This window comes from Mobula birostris, chromosome 9, assembly GCF_030028105.1.
Source record: "Mobula birostris isolate sMobBir1 chromosome 9, sMobBir1.hap1, whole genome shotgun sequence".
NCBI lineage: Eukaryota > Metazoa > Chordata > Chondrichthyes > Myliobatiformes > Myliobatidae > Mobula > Mobula birostris.
Window position 1 is genome coordinate 17,474,094 of NC_092378.1, and position 15,708 is coordinate 17,489,801.

Consider the following 15,708-nt stretch of genomic DNA (forward strand, 5'->3'; position numbering starts at 1 on the left):
GTGATAATGCAGAAAGTTTGAAGTTAATAACTCATCTCCTTCTACCTTAGGCCACACACTTATCAATGACCCCTGCTGTGGACCACTTCTACAAAGAAGGGATCCATATGCTCTACGACTGCTGGACTAAGTGTGTATGTGTAGGAGGGGACTATGTTGAAAAATAAATGTGCTAGGTTTTCTAAAATCGACTCCTTCGACCTTAGGCCACAAACTTATCAATCACCCCTCGTCTATCTACAATATGTGTTGCAACTCCTACTCATAAATATATCCTTATTCATATCCATGGTTCAATTCAGACTACATTTAAGAAAAAACATTTTAAATACTTGGTAAATACTTGAGTGGCAACTTTTTCACACAGAGGGTGGTGAGTATATTGAATGAGATGCCAGAAGAAGTGGTTGAAGCACGTACAATAGTATCATTTGAGAAGCATTAGATAGGTAGATGTGGGATGGGGCTTAGAGGTAAAGAGGTCAACACACGAAATTGGGATTAGCTGAGTGAGCACTGTGGTTGGCATTGATTTATTGGCCCAAAGGGCCTGTATCCATGCTGTATTGCTCTTCTGAGGGGAAAATGATCTAATGTTGATTATGTTACAATAAATAATCAGTTGTCAGAGATGCACAAAATGTGAGCAAACATTTCTAAACAGATCAATGTGTTGCTGCTTGATATTAATTTAAGGTGATTACTCTAAAAAATGCAATAACTTTCATATGAAGCTCTCAGTTATTTACACCAAATACTTTTGCTTCAAATCTGTTAAAGGAAAAAATTAAAATTTCTTCCTTAATTTTTTTATTTTTAAATAAATATTTTAGACATTATTATCAACTACAGCTCTAATGGGATCATTCTTGATGAGGATTAAAGGTCAGAATGTGAAGTCAGGCACAATGCATTAACATAGCAAATACAAGCAACATATTTGCCACTAGGGGTCACTATCATTGATTAGAATTCAAGATATCCTCAGTTACTAATACAGTGGTACCTGTGCTTTCAACTTTGCTTTTAGATTTTTTGGTAATTCTCACCAAAATGAATCTTGATTTTTCTTTCATATGGAAGACAAAAGTCTTTTCTGGAGATATTAATTATGGTGGGTATTAATTATGGCAGAGATTATACACTCTGTGGTTACTACTGGTTGGTAGTCATCAAGTAACTATGAGGTAATGAAGTAATAGAGCTTTCTTTGTGGGTTCCTTGAGCCCTCCGATATTTCTTTTCCTGAGGCAACATTTTTGTTGTTCATCAGTACAAAAGACAAAGCTGAAACATCTGCAATCATTGTCAGCCAGAAGTGTCAAGTGGATAATCCAGCATGTCCTCCTGGAAAAGCCTATCATTCCAGTATAAAGTTGTTAGCCAATTAGGTTCACTTCATATTATATCAAGAAACAGGTGAGAACACTGGATATAGTACACGCCAATGGCTTCGACAGCATTTTGACAACAGTACCAAAGGTTTTTCTCCTGAATAAGTTCTGCCTCCAGGCTGTAACTGTTTCAGTACAGTTACAAAACTGACGTCAATTCAACAATATGGAAAATGATTCCACAAGAAGCAGCAAAGGTCCAATTTGGTCAGTCACTGCTCTTTCACTTCCCCCAGTCATCACCATTTAGTGACACCTTCTTATCAATAATTATTTAAGCACAATGTTAATGTTTCCACAAATATCTGGCTCCAGATTTTATTAATAATCAGGTTCAAATAAGCCAGAGCAGCTGGATTCTGGAGTGAGGTGAGAATAACTGTCTTTAAATCAAAGTAGCTTTTGACTAATTGTCAAAGAGCTTGAGTAAAATTTAGATCAATGGAATCTTGGGTAGGACTCTCTCCTGAGCAGATTCATACCTTGGCCAATAGAATGTGGTCAACTGTCTTTGTCCCAGGACTTCACTAGTAGAGTTCCTCAGGGCAGTTGTAAGGACCCACATGCTTTCAAGTTTGTTTCATCGGTGGCTTTCATTTCCTCATAAATTCTTCACAAGCATACACCACCCGTGCTGAAAACCTTAATATCCTGAACAAATTCACACTGGGTAATGGACAAATGGAGATCAACCCACAGAAAGTAATGGAGGAACTCAGCAAATCAGGCAGGAGAGAGTCATACCCTACAGAAACAGGCCCTTCAGTCTATCTAGTCCATTCTAAATTACTATTCTGCCTAGTCCCATCGACTTGCACCTGGCCCATACAGTAGCTCTCCACACCTCTCCCATCATGTACTTATCCAAACTTCTCTTAAACATTGAAATAAAACAACATCCACTGCTTCCATTGGCAGCTCATTCCACACTCTCACCACCCTTTGAGTGAAGAAGTTCTCCCTTGTTCTCCTTAAACATTTCACCTTTCACCCTTAACCTATGACCTCTAGCTCTAGTCTCACTCAACCTCAGCGGAAAAAGCCTGCTTGCTTTTACCCTATCTATACCCTCATAATTTTATATATCACTATCAAATCTCCCCTTATTCTTTTATGCTCAATGGAATAAATTCCTAAACTCTTCACCTTTCCTTATAACTCAGATCCTCAAGTCTCGGTACAAGTCCCGGTAACATCCTTGTAAAATTTGTCTGTATTCTTTCAATATTGTTGATATCTTTCCTATAGGCAGGTCACCAGAAGTGCACACAATATTCCAAATCAGGCCTCACCATTGTATTATACAACTTTAACAGAACACCTCAAATTTTGTAATCAATACTTTGATAAATGAAGGCCAATGTGCCAGAAGCTCTCTTTATGACCCCATCTACCTGTGGTGCTACTTTCAAGGAAGCATTTATGGAGGAGAATAAACATTTGGTATTTTAGACTTGAACCTTTCTCCTTAAACATACTAAAGAGGTCCAACTTGAAGTTGTTGCTGAATAACAAGAAAATAAATATGAAATTATTATCACTTGACCTGACACTTGCATGTGGCTCAGATACATACCCCATGTATGCTGTAGCTGTTAGCTTCAGGTTGAGGGCCAGAGTTGTCAAAGCAAGAAGAAAGATTACCTTTGATGCCAACTAGCCCTGCTTTGGCACAGACCAGGACATTTAAGGAAAACTTATAAGAAAAATCTGGTGCAGTAGCATAACTGAGATAAAATATGTGCAACATCAGGGAACATGTGCAACTAAGGCGTCCACCCTTTCCTGAATGGAAGAAATGGCCAGGTCCACATTAATACTTACCTATCCAAATGTCACACAGCATCTGACAGTTGAGGTCTCAGCTTTCACAGCAGCACATTCAAAAGCCACCTTATGGCTGAGAACTGCAGTGGAAAATGAGACTTCTGTCATCAACAATATTTGCCAGCTGCTCTCCAAATTCAAGGTTGCCACTGTGTTGGCTCAATCTGTTAATTACTGGGACTGGTGAAAAATAGCCATCCTGGCGTTAAATCATTAATTGCAGTCATTTGGATTAATGACTTAATTTTACTTTTACACAGATTTTTTTTCAGAATGTATTTCAAACAAGCATAACTAATAATATCAAATCAGAGGTGTAAGAGCAGCTGAGATGAAGGCATGTAATTAGGCTGGCATTAGAACCTCCATACCGTAAATTATGGGATAAAAAATTATATAGAGAAAAGTATGACAAAGAGCTACAGGTACATGAATTTGCAAAGATCTTTTTGAAATGGAACTTCAAAATATAATTTTCAATGTTTCATTTGTTTTGTGGTCAACAAACTTCAACTAATGTGTATTTAATAGAACATTTTTTTTTACCAAAAGGGGGCACTAAACTCCAAGCAAGAAGAAGTTGACTGTAAAACTGACCTGGCCTCTGCAGCTGGTGATTTTTTTCTGATAACAAGGTACTGAAGAAGGAGGATTTTCAACCCGCCGAGCCATTTAATAGGTTCAAACCTCATGGACTAGGGAGGCTTTTAGCAGAAAAGACCTTTCACTCAGTGAGGACAAGACAAACTTTCCAGATAATAGATCTACTTAAAGGTCATTCAGAGTTGGTTCCAAATTTATAAAGCCTCATTTGCTCCTGTGTTCTGTTTCTGACATGACTGTGTAACTAAAAAGAGGAAACGTGCTAACTACATTGAACTGCAGATTCATTAAAAAGTAACTAATTTCAAATTTAACCACAGCAGGTCAGATTGATAGTTTCCTTTACATAATCAAAATATTTAGTCTTAATCAAAATATGAAAATCTTAATGCTCATGAAAATAGTTGGTTTGTACAGTTTTGTATTTGCTACTAATTAGGCATGAATAAGCACTGTCAGTGACATTTAGCATACAACATAGATCACACAACATGAACAGTAAAGCTTAAACAGTCCAAAGAAAACCAATTCCAGTCAAAAGACAAAAGCAAACAAATTCAATAATTAAAATATTTTGTTTAGAACAAGCCAGCTTTGGAAAGCACTTTTAACACATTATACATGAAAGTCATTGTATTGAAATGTAATGACTAATAAATAGTTTTCATTTTTTTTTACTCTTTTTCACTCCTGTTGAGTAACATTTGAGAAAGGGTTTTATTTATTCCAAAGTAGATCGACACTACCGAATTATCTATTAAAATATTTTTTTCTACAACATTTTGCAACGTTTTCTCCAAATGTCACACAGTGCAGTCCCTAAAGCAGAATTCAACGTGCACTGCATGACAATTATATCAGAGGTTTAACCAATTGCTCACCTTAATATATCATGACAACAACCTTTTTAGACAGAGTTAAGCTGCACTGATATTCGCATTTCACTCTGACTCATAAAAGTCACTATATTCAAATACTCTATAATATTTGTGGAAAATATTTTTATAGTTTTGATATTCCTTGTGGCTATGTATGGTGACAGATGGAATATTAAAAAAAAACAACTTGGTGAAAAAGCTGCCTCATTCTATTCTGGTATTGTAACTTTTTTTATTAGATATCTTGACAGAGCAAAGCTGGAGGCAATTATACCAGGATTCAGTACCTCTCAAGTATCTGAGCCTTATGGTGGCTAAGAGCATAAATGGAAAGAAAAACAGAAGTGGAGTTCCAACTGAGTCTCTGCTCCACCTTAGCAATGCCTAACTCTGCATCTGGAATTCCACGTTACGAAACAAAGCTGTAATTGCAATGAAAGTGAACTTCCTGTGCAGAATATGATTTGTTTCTGACATACTGTTAAAATTTTTATATTGATGTGGTGTTAAGTGACATGGTCAACAGAGAACATTTTTGGGTGAGACTCTGTCTGAACATGCTGAATGAGATATTATTTAGCCTCTGTATATGTCTCCTTCTGTTAATGTATCACAGAGCAATTTTGTGTACACTGCTTGTTTCTCCACAATGGCATTTCGCATCAAGCTCACAGATGCCCTTTGCCATGGCAACTCCATATTACTCACTTTTATCTGTCATTCTTTGAAATATGTAGTGGATTATCCACAGCTAACATGACATTCAAAAGCTGAGTCAGAAGTCTCGGTAAACTAGTGCTGGCAGCAGGCAGCAGGCAGCACATTAACGATTGGGGCACCATGTGGTTCAGGTGCTCTTTAGGAGTATTCTCTCAGTAGTACAAAAATGTTTATAGAAGTTTGGATTTCATTTTAGGGAACTGTTCTGGAAATCAGTTCTCGATTCTTCAGTGCATTTTCATTGATTAATTTTGGTATCAACATGATTTAGGCAACTGAATTACATCTTCACTAAGTAGATGCGTTTTCATCTCATGGTCATAAAATACGCTCTTAACTTTAGGATTCATGTTCTGAAGACCAGCACTACTTTTATTTTCAAACCAGCTTTAAAGATTTCTGAAAGTCACATGATCCCATTAGAACAAATGACTGTATCATGAAATGCCAGAGATTTTAGGATTGCTGATACTTAAGTTCTTTCTGATGTACCACATTCATCATTGCTTCATCTTTTTATTTTAAATTATCCATTCCTATCTAGCTTCTGACCCTGAAACAAAATTGCAGAGAAATTTTGTGCAAAATAAGCATCAAAGATTGCCTTACGCTTTCAGATACAGAACAACAGCATTAATACAGTGCCTTCAATGAAGTAAACTGTCCCAAGGCTCTTCAAAGAACATGGGCTGAGTTGTGCTGGACTCTTGTCATGGCCACTTGTGGGATGCCCACATTGCAGTTGTGCAGCTCCCAATATCCTGCCAGTCTCGTTGCTATAGCTGGTCTGTGAGCAGCAAATATGATGCAAATAGTGGGATTAAGGCTCTGTCCAATATCTGATGCAGTCTTTCCCATGTCATCTTAATGTCTCCGATGACTGAGAGTTGAGATATGCTACCATCTCATCTCCAGCAAATACAGTACTTCTGCACTGATGTGTTTAGGTGTGGAGGTCTGGAGTGTGCTGACATTCACATTGCAGCTCATGGACTGCACTTTACTGAACTGCTGGCTGGCTGTCAGTGATCTGCCTCACTATTATACAAAATTACGAGCGGTATAGATAGGGTAAATGCAAGCAGGCTTTTTCCACTGAGGTTGGGTGGGACTGCAACCAGAGTTCATGGGTTAAGGGCGAAAGGTGAAGAACTTAAGGGGAACATGAGGAGAAACTTCTTCACTCAGAGGGTCATGAGAGTGCGGAATGAGCTGCCAGCACAAGTGCTGCATGTGAGCTCGATTTCAATGCTTAACCAAAGTTTGGATAGGTGCATGGATGGTAGGGATATGGAGGGCTATGGTCCAGGAGCAGGTTGATAAGAGTAGGCAGTTTAAATGCTTTTGGCATGGACTACGCAGGCCAAAGGGCCTGTTTCTGTGCTGTACTTCTCTATGACTTTATTAAACAAAATATGTATTAGGCCACATATAGACATATAAATGCAGGTAGTCAAAGTTTAGGCATTGAAGTTTAAAATCATATGAAAAGAAAACAAGGAAAACTAAGCTACAAGAGATTCTGCAGATGCTGGAAATCTTGAGCAACACTCACAAAATGCTGGAGAAATTCAATAAGTCAGGTAACGTCAATGGGGGGAAATAAACAGTCAACCTTTTGGGCTGGGATCCTTCATCATAAAGCCATAATACCATAAGATATAGGAGCAGAATTAGACTATTTGACCCTTCGAGTCTACTCCACTATTTCATCATGGTTGATCCATTTTTGTCTCAGCCCCAATCTCCTGCCGTCTCCCTGTACGGCTTCATGCCCTGACTAATCAAGAATCTATCAATCTCTGTCTTAAATATACTTAATGACTTGGCCTCCACAGCCACCTGTGGCAACAAATTCCACAGATTCACCACTCTCTGGCTAAAGAAGTTCCTCATCATAGGCGTCCCTCCATTCTGAGGCTGTGTTCTCTAATCTCAGATTCCCCAAGTACAGGAATCATCCTCTCCATATTACCCTATCGAGGCCTTTCAACATTCTATAGGTTTTGATGAGGTCCATCCCCCCACTGAACGAGCCCTCATCAGGACTGGAAAGGAAAGGGTCAGAAGGCAGAATAAGAAGGTGGGGGGGGAGGGGTAGGAATACAAGTTGGCAGGTGATAGATGAGACCAGGGTGAGGGGTAAGGTGGGTGGGTGAGGGAGGGGTGATGATGTGAGAAGCTGGGTGGTGATACCTGGAAATGTTTAAGTTACAAATCCAGACCAAAAGTGGAGCAGTGAAAATTGGGGCTGTGAAGGAGCACAGATAATTCAAGAGCACTCAAACAAAGGACAGGGTAGGAAAAGGCCAGGGAGGAATTTGAAAACAATATTGAGAGCATTGTAACTTAAGTGCTGCAGTACCAATTGTCATTGTAGGTCAGTGAGCATACAGCTGATGTTGATGTGTTAGAATGTAAGCCACAATGTACTGCTTTATTGAGGTTGGTCTGTTTCCGTTAGCTCACTGGCTCATAGCTGCATCAGAATCACGGCCCATTTTTCTTTTGATGTGGAAAACCACCCTTTTTTCATTTAAACCTTCCTGCTGTCTATACACTCACAACCCTTCTTTTCTCCCATTTTTGATTGTTTTTAAGTATTCCAGCTTCCAATAAAAGTTCATTCACTGAAAAATGATGAGCAGATGCCAGAACTGCTACCTATTCCCAGCACTTCCTCTTTTATCTCAGACTTCTCGAATGAGGAGTATTTTACTTTTGTAGATGAAAACTTACCTTGTCCAATCAGTGAACATGCAACAGCTGGACAGGTACAGTGCCTTGAAATAGTATTTAGCCTCCAGCCCTTTGTTCACGTAAATGAGTATTACAACCAGGCATTCTGATCAATTTAACTGAGAATTTTTATCTCTGAATCACATGCTCCTTTTTACACAGTACGAGGGGTGATTGATAAGTTCATGGCCTAAGGTAGAAGGAGTCCATTTTAGAAAACCTAGCACATTTATTTTTCAACGTAGTCCCCTCCTACATGTACACACTTAGTCCAGTGGTCGTGGAGCATACTGGTCCACAGCAGGGGTGATTGATAAGCTTGCGGCCTAAGGTAGAAGGAGATGAGTTATATAGCTCTCGTTACATGCACATGCAGTTCAACTCTTCGAGTGAAAATGCCGAAAGTTTTAAGTTTCTCCTCATTTCTTTCTACTTTAGGCCACAAACTTATCAATCACCCCTGCCATGGACCACTTTCTGGAGGTTCAAGACGCTGAATTCTACAAAGAAGGGATCTATATGCTCCATGATTGCTGGACTAAGTGTGTAAATGTAGGAAAAATAAATGTGCTAGGTTTTCTAAACTTGACGCCATCTAACTTAGGCCACAAACTTATCAATCACCCCTCATACAGCCCATAAAGCACGGGAAATTTAAAAACATGAAAAACTAAAAAATTCAAAGAACTGAAATGTTAGCAGTTCAAAAGTATTCATCTCCTTTTTTCTCAGTACTTAATTGAACCACCTCTCCCAACTATTACAGCCAGTAGTCTTTTTGGATAAGTCTCTATTAGCTTTGCACAGTGTGATGGATCAAGATTTACACACTCCTCCTTGCAAAAAGTGCTGCAGCTGTGCTAGGTTAGTTGGGGAGCGGTGGTGGCCAGCAATCTTGATATCCTGCCTGGGATGTTCAATTGGGTTAAGGTCAGGATTCTGACTGGTCCACTCAAGGACATCGAACTTCTTTATTTGACGCCACTCCATGGTTGCTCTGTCAGTGTGCTTTGAGTTGTTGTCCTGTGGAAAGACGAACTTATTCCACAGTTTAAGCATTCTGGCAGAGTCTAGCAAGATTTTATAGTGGATCTCTCCGTATTTAGCAACATTCATCTTCCCATCAATCCTGACCAAATTTCTAGTCCCTGCTGCTGAAAAGCATCCCCATAGTATGATGCGACCTCCACCATACTTTATAGAAGGGATGGTGTTACCTGCCTGATGCGCAGTGTTAGATTTATGCCTCATACTGCTTAGCATTGAGGTCATAAGTTTCCACTTTAGTCTCATCCGACAACAAAATCTTCTTCCACACCTTTACAGTACCTTAGCTTTGCAAAGTTTTTATGGGAAAGCATATGCTTTTTTATTTAGCATAGTAATGGTACCATCATGCTATGGGATACTTTTTGGATAAAAACTTACCAGCCTGTGCCAGAAAGCTGGAATTCAGGAGGAAGTCTGTCTTTCAGCAGGACAACGACCCGAAGTATGCTACCAGAGCAAACAGGGAGTGCCGTCAAATGGAGAAAATTGATGTCTTTAAGTGGCCCAGTCAGAGACCTGACCTTAACCCGATCCGACATCTCTAGCAAGGCCTCAAGATTGCTGTCCGCTGCCACTCCCCAACTAACCTGACATAGCTTGAGCAATTTTGCAAGGAGGAATGAGCAGGCCTTGCTCCATCACGTTGCGTAAAACTAAGAGAGACTTATCCAAACGGCTGTAATAGCTGCAAGAGGTGGTTCAACAAAGTACTGAGCAAAGAGGGATGAACACTTCTGAACTGTTGACAGTTCAGTTTTTGAATTTTTCGATCTTCATGCTTTACAATTTTTCCTGCTTTTGGGCTCTAGTGTGAAAAACAAGCATGTACTTCACAAATAAAATCCTCAGTTAAATTGATCAAAATCCCTGATTGTAAAACTCATTTATGTGAGCTAAGGGTTGAGGCTGAATACATTTTCAAGGCACTGTAACTTTATTGTCTTTGAACTTTGGGTCATCTATCAACCACATTGGTTCATCTTTTTATGCTAGTAGCTAATCATCAACTGCATCCATTTGTAGGTACTATGTTAATGTATGAAGCACTGACTCAAACCATAGTACTGCTCAGACCATTTCAGGAGATACTGCAAGAAGTAAAGCTAATTGGTGACAATATGCTTGAAAAAGTGCAGCTTTCTGCCCCAAGAAATGTGGCTATTTAACTCTGGGGTTGTACACTCTGTTAGAAAATAGTGAACTCTCCTTTGCTGTGGTCTCTGTGCAGCTTGACATAATAATTCCACTTTATGTTTTTTTTCTCCTTAGCCAGGATGGATGTAAGGATGAACATTTTTACTGCAAGAGGATCAACAGTGCATCATAAGATTTGTGAGGAATTTACAGACACCACAACCAATTAAGAAGGCATCAACAAACAACATTTGGGCCCTATTAATATCAAAGCAGCCTCAGATGATGCATTTGATTTTTTTATTTATTCACTTTATTTTGGTTTCTCGGCATGCAGGCAGGGCTAGCATTTACTGTTGATCTTTAATTGCCCTACTGGAGTATTAACGTTCTAAATTGAAGTATGGTTTAATATAATAAGCAATATGTTAACAATATTCTATTCCTTTTTTGTCTCACTGCTGCCAAGTTCATACTGAAAAATGGGATGCTAGCCACACAAAAAAGGCCTCGTTTGTCCGCTATGTTCTCTTTCAGATTTTACCTTTACATGAAATATAAGTGTTTCTGTAATATTGTAACCCAATTTCATCAGAATACATTATTATTTGTTCAAGTTATAATGTAAGCCTACAATAATTGGATAAAAATTAGTAATTCTTTAAATGCAACTTCTTTTTTTAAAATTGCAATAAACTCTACATTACAGCATTTGTCTCAACACATATTCCTATGATATCAATGACATTATTACCATTTAAATTTCTCACTAGAAGAGTGATACTGGTACTCAATAATATGCTAGATTTTCACCTTTAAAAAGGTCATATTTCTCCCTCTCTGAAGTCATTAATTTAATAATTTTGTGCAATTTTGCTTTTTTAACAGCATTTCAGCCAAGTTTTGAATCAAGCATACATTTTCCAGCTGGCAATTTTTCGCAATTTCAATATGGATAATTGAATCAATCATGTTGGTTTATCAGACAAGGTGATCTCCGGCACTTGGCTTGTAACAATCTCAATGATAATTACAATGTTAAAGTGAAAAAATTTGAAATAGAAAACATGTTTTCAGTATTTGCATCTTGGGCCAAGAGAGACCTAAACTATACTTACCCCTGGGTTTGAATATTTCTTTCAGTCTATAGGCACACAGTCACCATCAAACGTGGCTGTGTCCATTAAAGTACGACAGAAGCTCATACAGGAAGAAAGTACAGGAGCCTCAGGACTCACACCACCTGACCAGGTTCAGGAACAGTTATTACCCCTCAACCATCAGGCTCTTGAACCAAAGTGGATATATCTTCATTCAACTTCATTTGTTCCATCATTGAAATGTTCCCACAACCTATGGGTTCACTTTCAAGGACTCTTTGTCCCATGTTCTTGCTATTTATTGTTTATTTATTGATTATTATTAATTCTTTGTTTTTATATTTGCACAGTTTGTTGTCCTTTGCACACTGATTGAACACTCAAGTTGGTCCAGCCTTTCATTGATTCTATTATGATTATTATTCTATTATGGATTTATTGAGTATGCCCACAAGAAAATGAATCTCCTGGTTGTATATAGTGACATTTATGTACTTTGAAATTTGAAATACAATTCACAACTAGACAACGATCTGCTGATGCTGCTATATTGCATGCTCAGTGCGTGCTAGCAGTATGCCAGATGTTAAAGGGTGTGAGAGAAGAGAAGTGAGTGCAGTTACTATTACAAGAGAGAAGATGCTTAAGAAGCTGAAAGACGTAAAACTATATAAATCACTTGGACCAGATGAACTGCACCCTAGGGTTCTAAAAGAGGTAGAGATTGTGGAGGCGTTAGTAATGATCTTTTTATGCTGTATATCAATTATTTAGATGATGGAATAGATGGTTTTGTTGCCAAGTTTGCAGATGATATGAAGATTAGACTAGAAGGGCCGAGATGGCCTGCTTCCATGCTGTAATTGTAATATGTTATATTGGTAGAGGGGCAGGTAGTGTTGAGGAAACAGGTAGGCTGTAGAAGGACTTAGACAGATTAGGAGAATGGGCAAGAAAGCGGTAAATGAAATACAATGTTAGAAAATGCATGATTGTGCACTTCAGTAGAAGAAATAAATGTGAAGACTATTTTCTAAATGGAAAAAAAACATCCAAAAATCTGAGATGCAAAGGGACTTGTGAGTCCTTGGGCAGAACCTCTTAAAGGTTAACTTGCAGCTTGAGTCAGTGGTGGGGAAGGCAAATGCAATGTTAGCATTTATTTCAAGAAGTCTAGGATATAAGAGCAGGGATGTGATGCTGAGGCTTTATAAGGCACTGGTGAGGCCTCATCTTGAGTATTGTGAACAGTTTTGGGCTCCTCATCTCAGAAAAGATATGCTGGCATTGGAGAGGGTTCAGAGGAAGTTCACAAGGATGATTCCAGGAACAAAAGGGTTATCATATGAGGAACGTTTGATGGCTATGGTCCTGTCTCACTAGAATTCAGAAGGATGGTGGGGGGGGGGGAATATCAAATGTTGAAAGGCCTAGATGTGGAAAGGATGTTTTCCATAGTGGGGCAGTCTAGGACAAGAGGGCACAGGTAGAAGGGCATCCATTTAAAACAGAGATGTGGAGAAATTTCTTCAGCCAGAGGGTGGTGAATTTGTAGAATTTGTTACTACAGATAGCTGTAGAGGCCAGTTCGTTAAGTCTATTTAAGGCAAAGGTTGATAGGTTCTTAACTGGCCACGGCATCAAAAACTACAGGGAGAAGGCTGGAAACTGGGGTTGAGGAGGAGATAGGAAAAAAGGATCAGCCATGATTGAATGGCGGAGCAGACTCGATGGGCCAGATGGCCTAATTCTGCTCCTGTGTCTTATAGTCTTATGGAGAAGGCCGGGTAGTGGGGATGAGGAGGGGAGAAAAAGGATCAACCATGATTGAATTGCCGGAGCAGACTCAATGGGCCAAATGGCCTAATTCTGCTCCTATGTCTTATGATCTTATGGACGAATAATTGACAGAGAATTTAAAGAGGTCCTGCTGTATGTAATTATTCAATTTAATATTTTAAGTGAAGAAGAAAAAGTAAGGTAGATGATATATTAAAGAAAAAGTAGAGTCATCAAAGGAATCAAGGTTAGGCAAACTCTAATATGTGTTTCTTATTTATACTTGAGCACAGGGAACACAACAATCAGAATTCACTAACATTATAAAACTAATAGTTTAACTTCATGCTTATCCTCTTCAATAAAGATGACAGCAATGACTTGGAGCTCAACCTCCAAACATGCATATATGCAAATATAATCTCCACACAGTATCTTGATGACTGAGGTTGAGGTAAACTTGGTAATAGAGTGGAGGCAAAAAACTGAACAGTTTCTTCTCCTGTACATAAACCTCATCTCCAATAGTGGGTAATTTGCTAGAAGTGCAGAACAGGAACAAGAAAGATTGAAAGAGAGTCTGTGTGATGACACAACCTTACTTCACCACATCCTGCAATGGCAATTGTTACATGGTGGACCAGTTATTTACGAACATTGCTTGAATGTCATATTGGAGTGGACATGGAATGCTATCAAATTTCTTCGAGCACCCTCCACCTTGTCTGAAGGAGTCAAAGGCTCTTGTAAGGATGATAATGTACACTGACTGCTTTTATTCACCACTTTTTTTTTTCCTTTATCACATTGGTAGAATATACATGATTCTTCACTATTATTGGACTGAATCTGCATTATGATACTGGGATGAAAAGGGAAAGGGCAATCATTTTCTCCTCAACATACAATTGGAAGAGCCTTTTGATATTACTAAACCTCGTATTTTGACCATAAAAACATACACTCAGTCGCCACTTTATGAGGTACAGAGGTACCTAATAAAGTGGGCACTGAGTGTATGTTCACCGTCTTCTGCTGCTATAGCATATCCACTTCAAGGTTTGAAGTGTTGAAGGATCAGATTCTCTTCCACACTCCACTGTTGTCATGTGTAGTTATTTGAATTACTGTTCCCCTACTAGCATTATTCTTTGGTTTTCCAGGAAATGCTTTGATCTGCATCTCATAATTCCAACAACTTTTTTTTTCTAATTGCCTTCATTCATCTCCCTCTATGAACACTCTTTCCAGATTGATCAGCTATCATTAACTGGATAATACTAAAACTTATTTTGTCACAATGCCACTTGGACAAACTTGATTTCCAGACATTCCCATTGTTCCCTACAGCCTTATATCTCTATACATCATAAAACATGCTTGAGGATAATTCAGTTTTTCTCTTCATTGATGCTGCCTGGCCTGCTGAATATCCCTGATATTTTTTTTCATTTCTTGACTGAAGGGAAGTGATGAGCACGGTTGTCAATTTAAGTTGTTACCAACAGAGTGATGAGATTGATTAAGAGATTTATCTTTACAAAGAATGTTATTGCTGTTTGCAATGTATTGCTCCAGGCTGAAGTCATTAAATTAATTAAGGAGAAGCTGGATAAATATTCAATGGAAACAAAGGTATGAGGTTTTGGGAAAGGACAGGGCAACTGAAATAGTTTTGGATTGCTCTGGTAAGAGGCTGACATGGATATAGCAGTCCAACAGATGGTCTCTTGCTGTAAAGTTATGTACAATGAACTGTACTCTATTACTTTGCTACTTTTACTCTCCTTAACCCTAACAGTGGCTGCATAACACCTCAGCTGAAATGAAGCAAAGTTATATTTTTATAATCAAACCACAGTAACTCTTGCAACAACAAGAGATACATACATAAGCCACACTAATACAGGGCAGTAGAGATTACAGGTGTGCAGAAAAATAAGATCATGACTATAGAATATCATATCCTATAGTATCATGTTAGTATCCCATAGTATAAATGCTGACGCATTTATAAAAGAAGTCTTTAGAACAGGTAATTTTGCAGCACAGATGGTGGTCATTTTAACCTGCTATGCATGTGCCAGCTGTTTGGTATTCATTACCACCTGTTATGAAATTTAAATCACTTGTCCAGATAAATAGACTGTGCTTCACTATTTTTTTTTCAGCAATGGTACGGGCAGTTGCACTGTGGTGAATTTAGATTCAGGAGTAGGAGTTTGTTTACCAAGCTCTGTGGGACAATAGTGTTCAGTACCAAACTGAAAGTCAGCAGCTGCATTTTGATATGTGGCCTTGTCTGCTAGGTGTGTCTGGGCCTGGCTATGGGATCTGCCATAGAGCAGTTCTGTCTGCAAGCATATTGGTGAGCGTCCAATGTGGCAAGAATAGATTTTTGATATGTGCCATTATCAGCCATTCAAAGCACTTCACGCTGATTGGAGTCAGTGCCACTAGGCAGCGATCACTTAGTTCTGAATC

The 15,708-nt window shown here is 38.7% G+C and overlaps 1 protein-coding gene across 2 annotated transcripts in view; it reads right to left on the minus strand.

Moving 5' to 3' along the window:
- kcnd2 (potassium voltage-gated channel, Shal-related subfamily, member 2) overlaps positions 1 to 15,708 on the minus strand; it is a 387,984-nt gene that overhangs the window by 57,382 nt on the left and 314,894 nt on the right. The gene's annotated exons all lie outside the window — the stretch shown is intronic.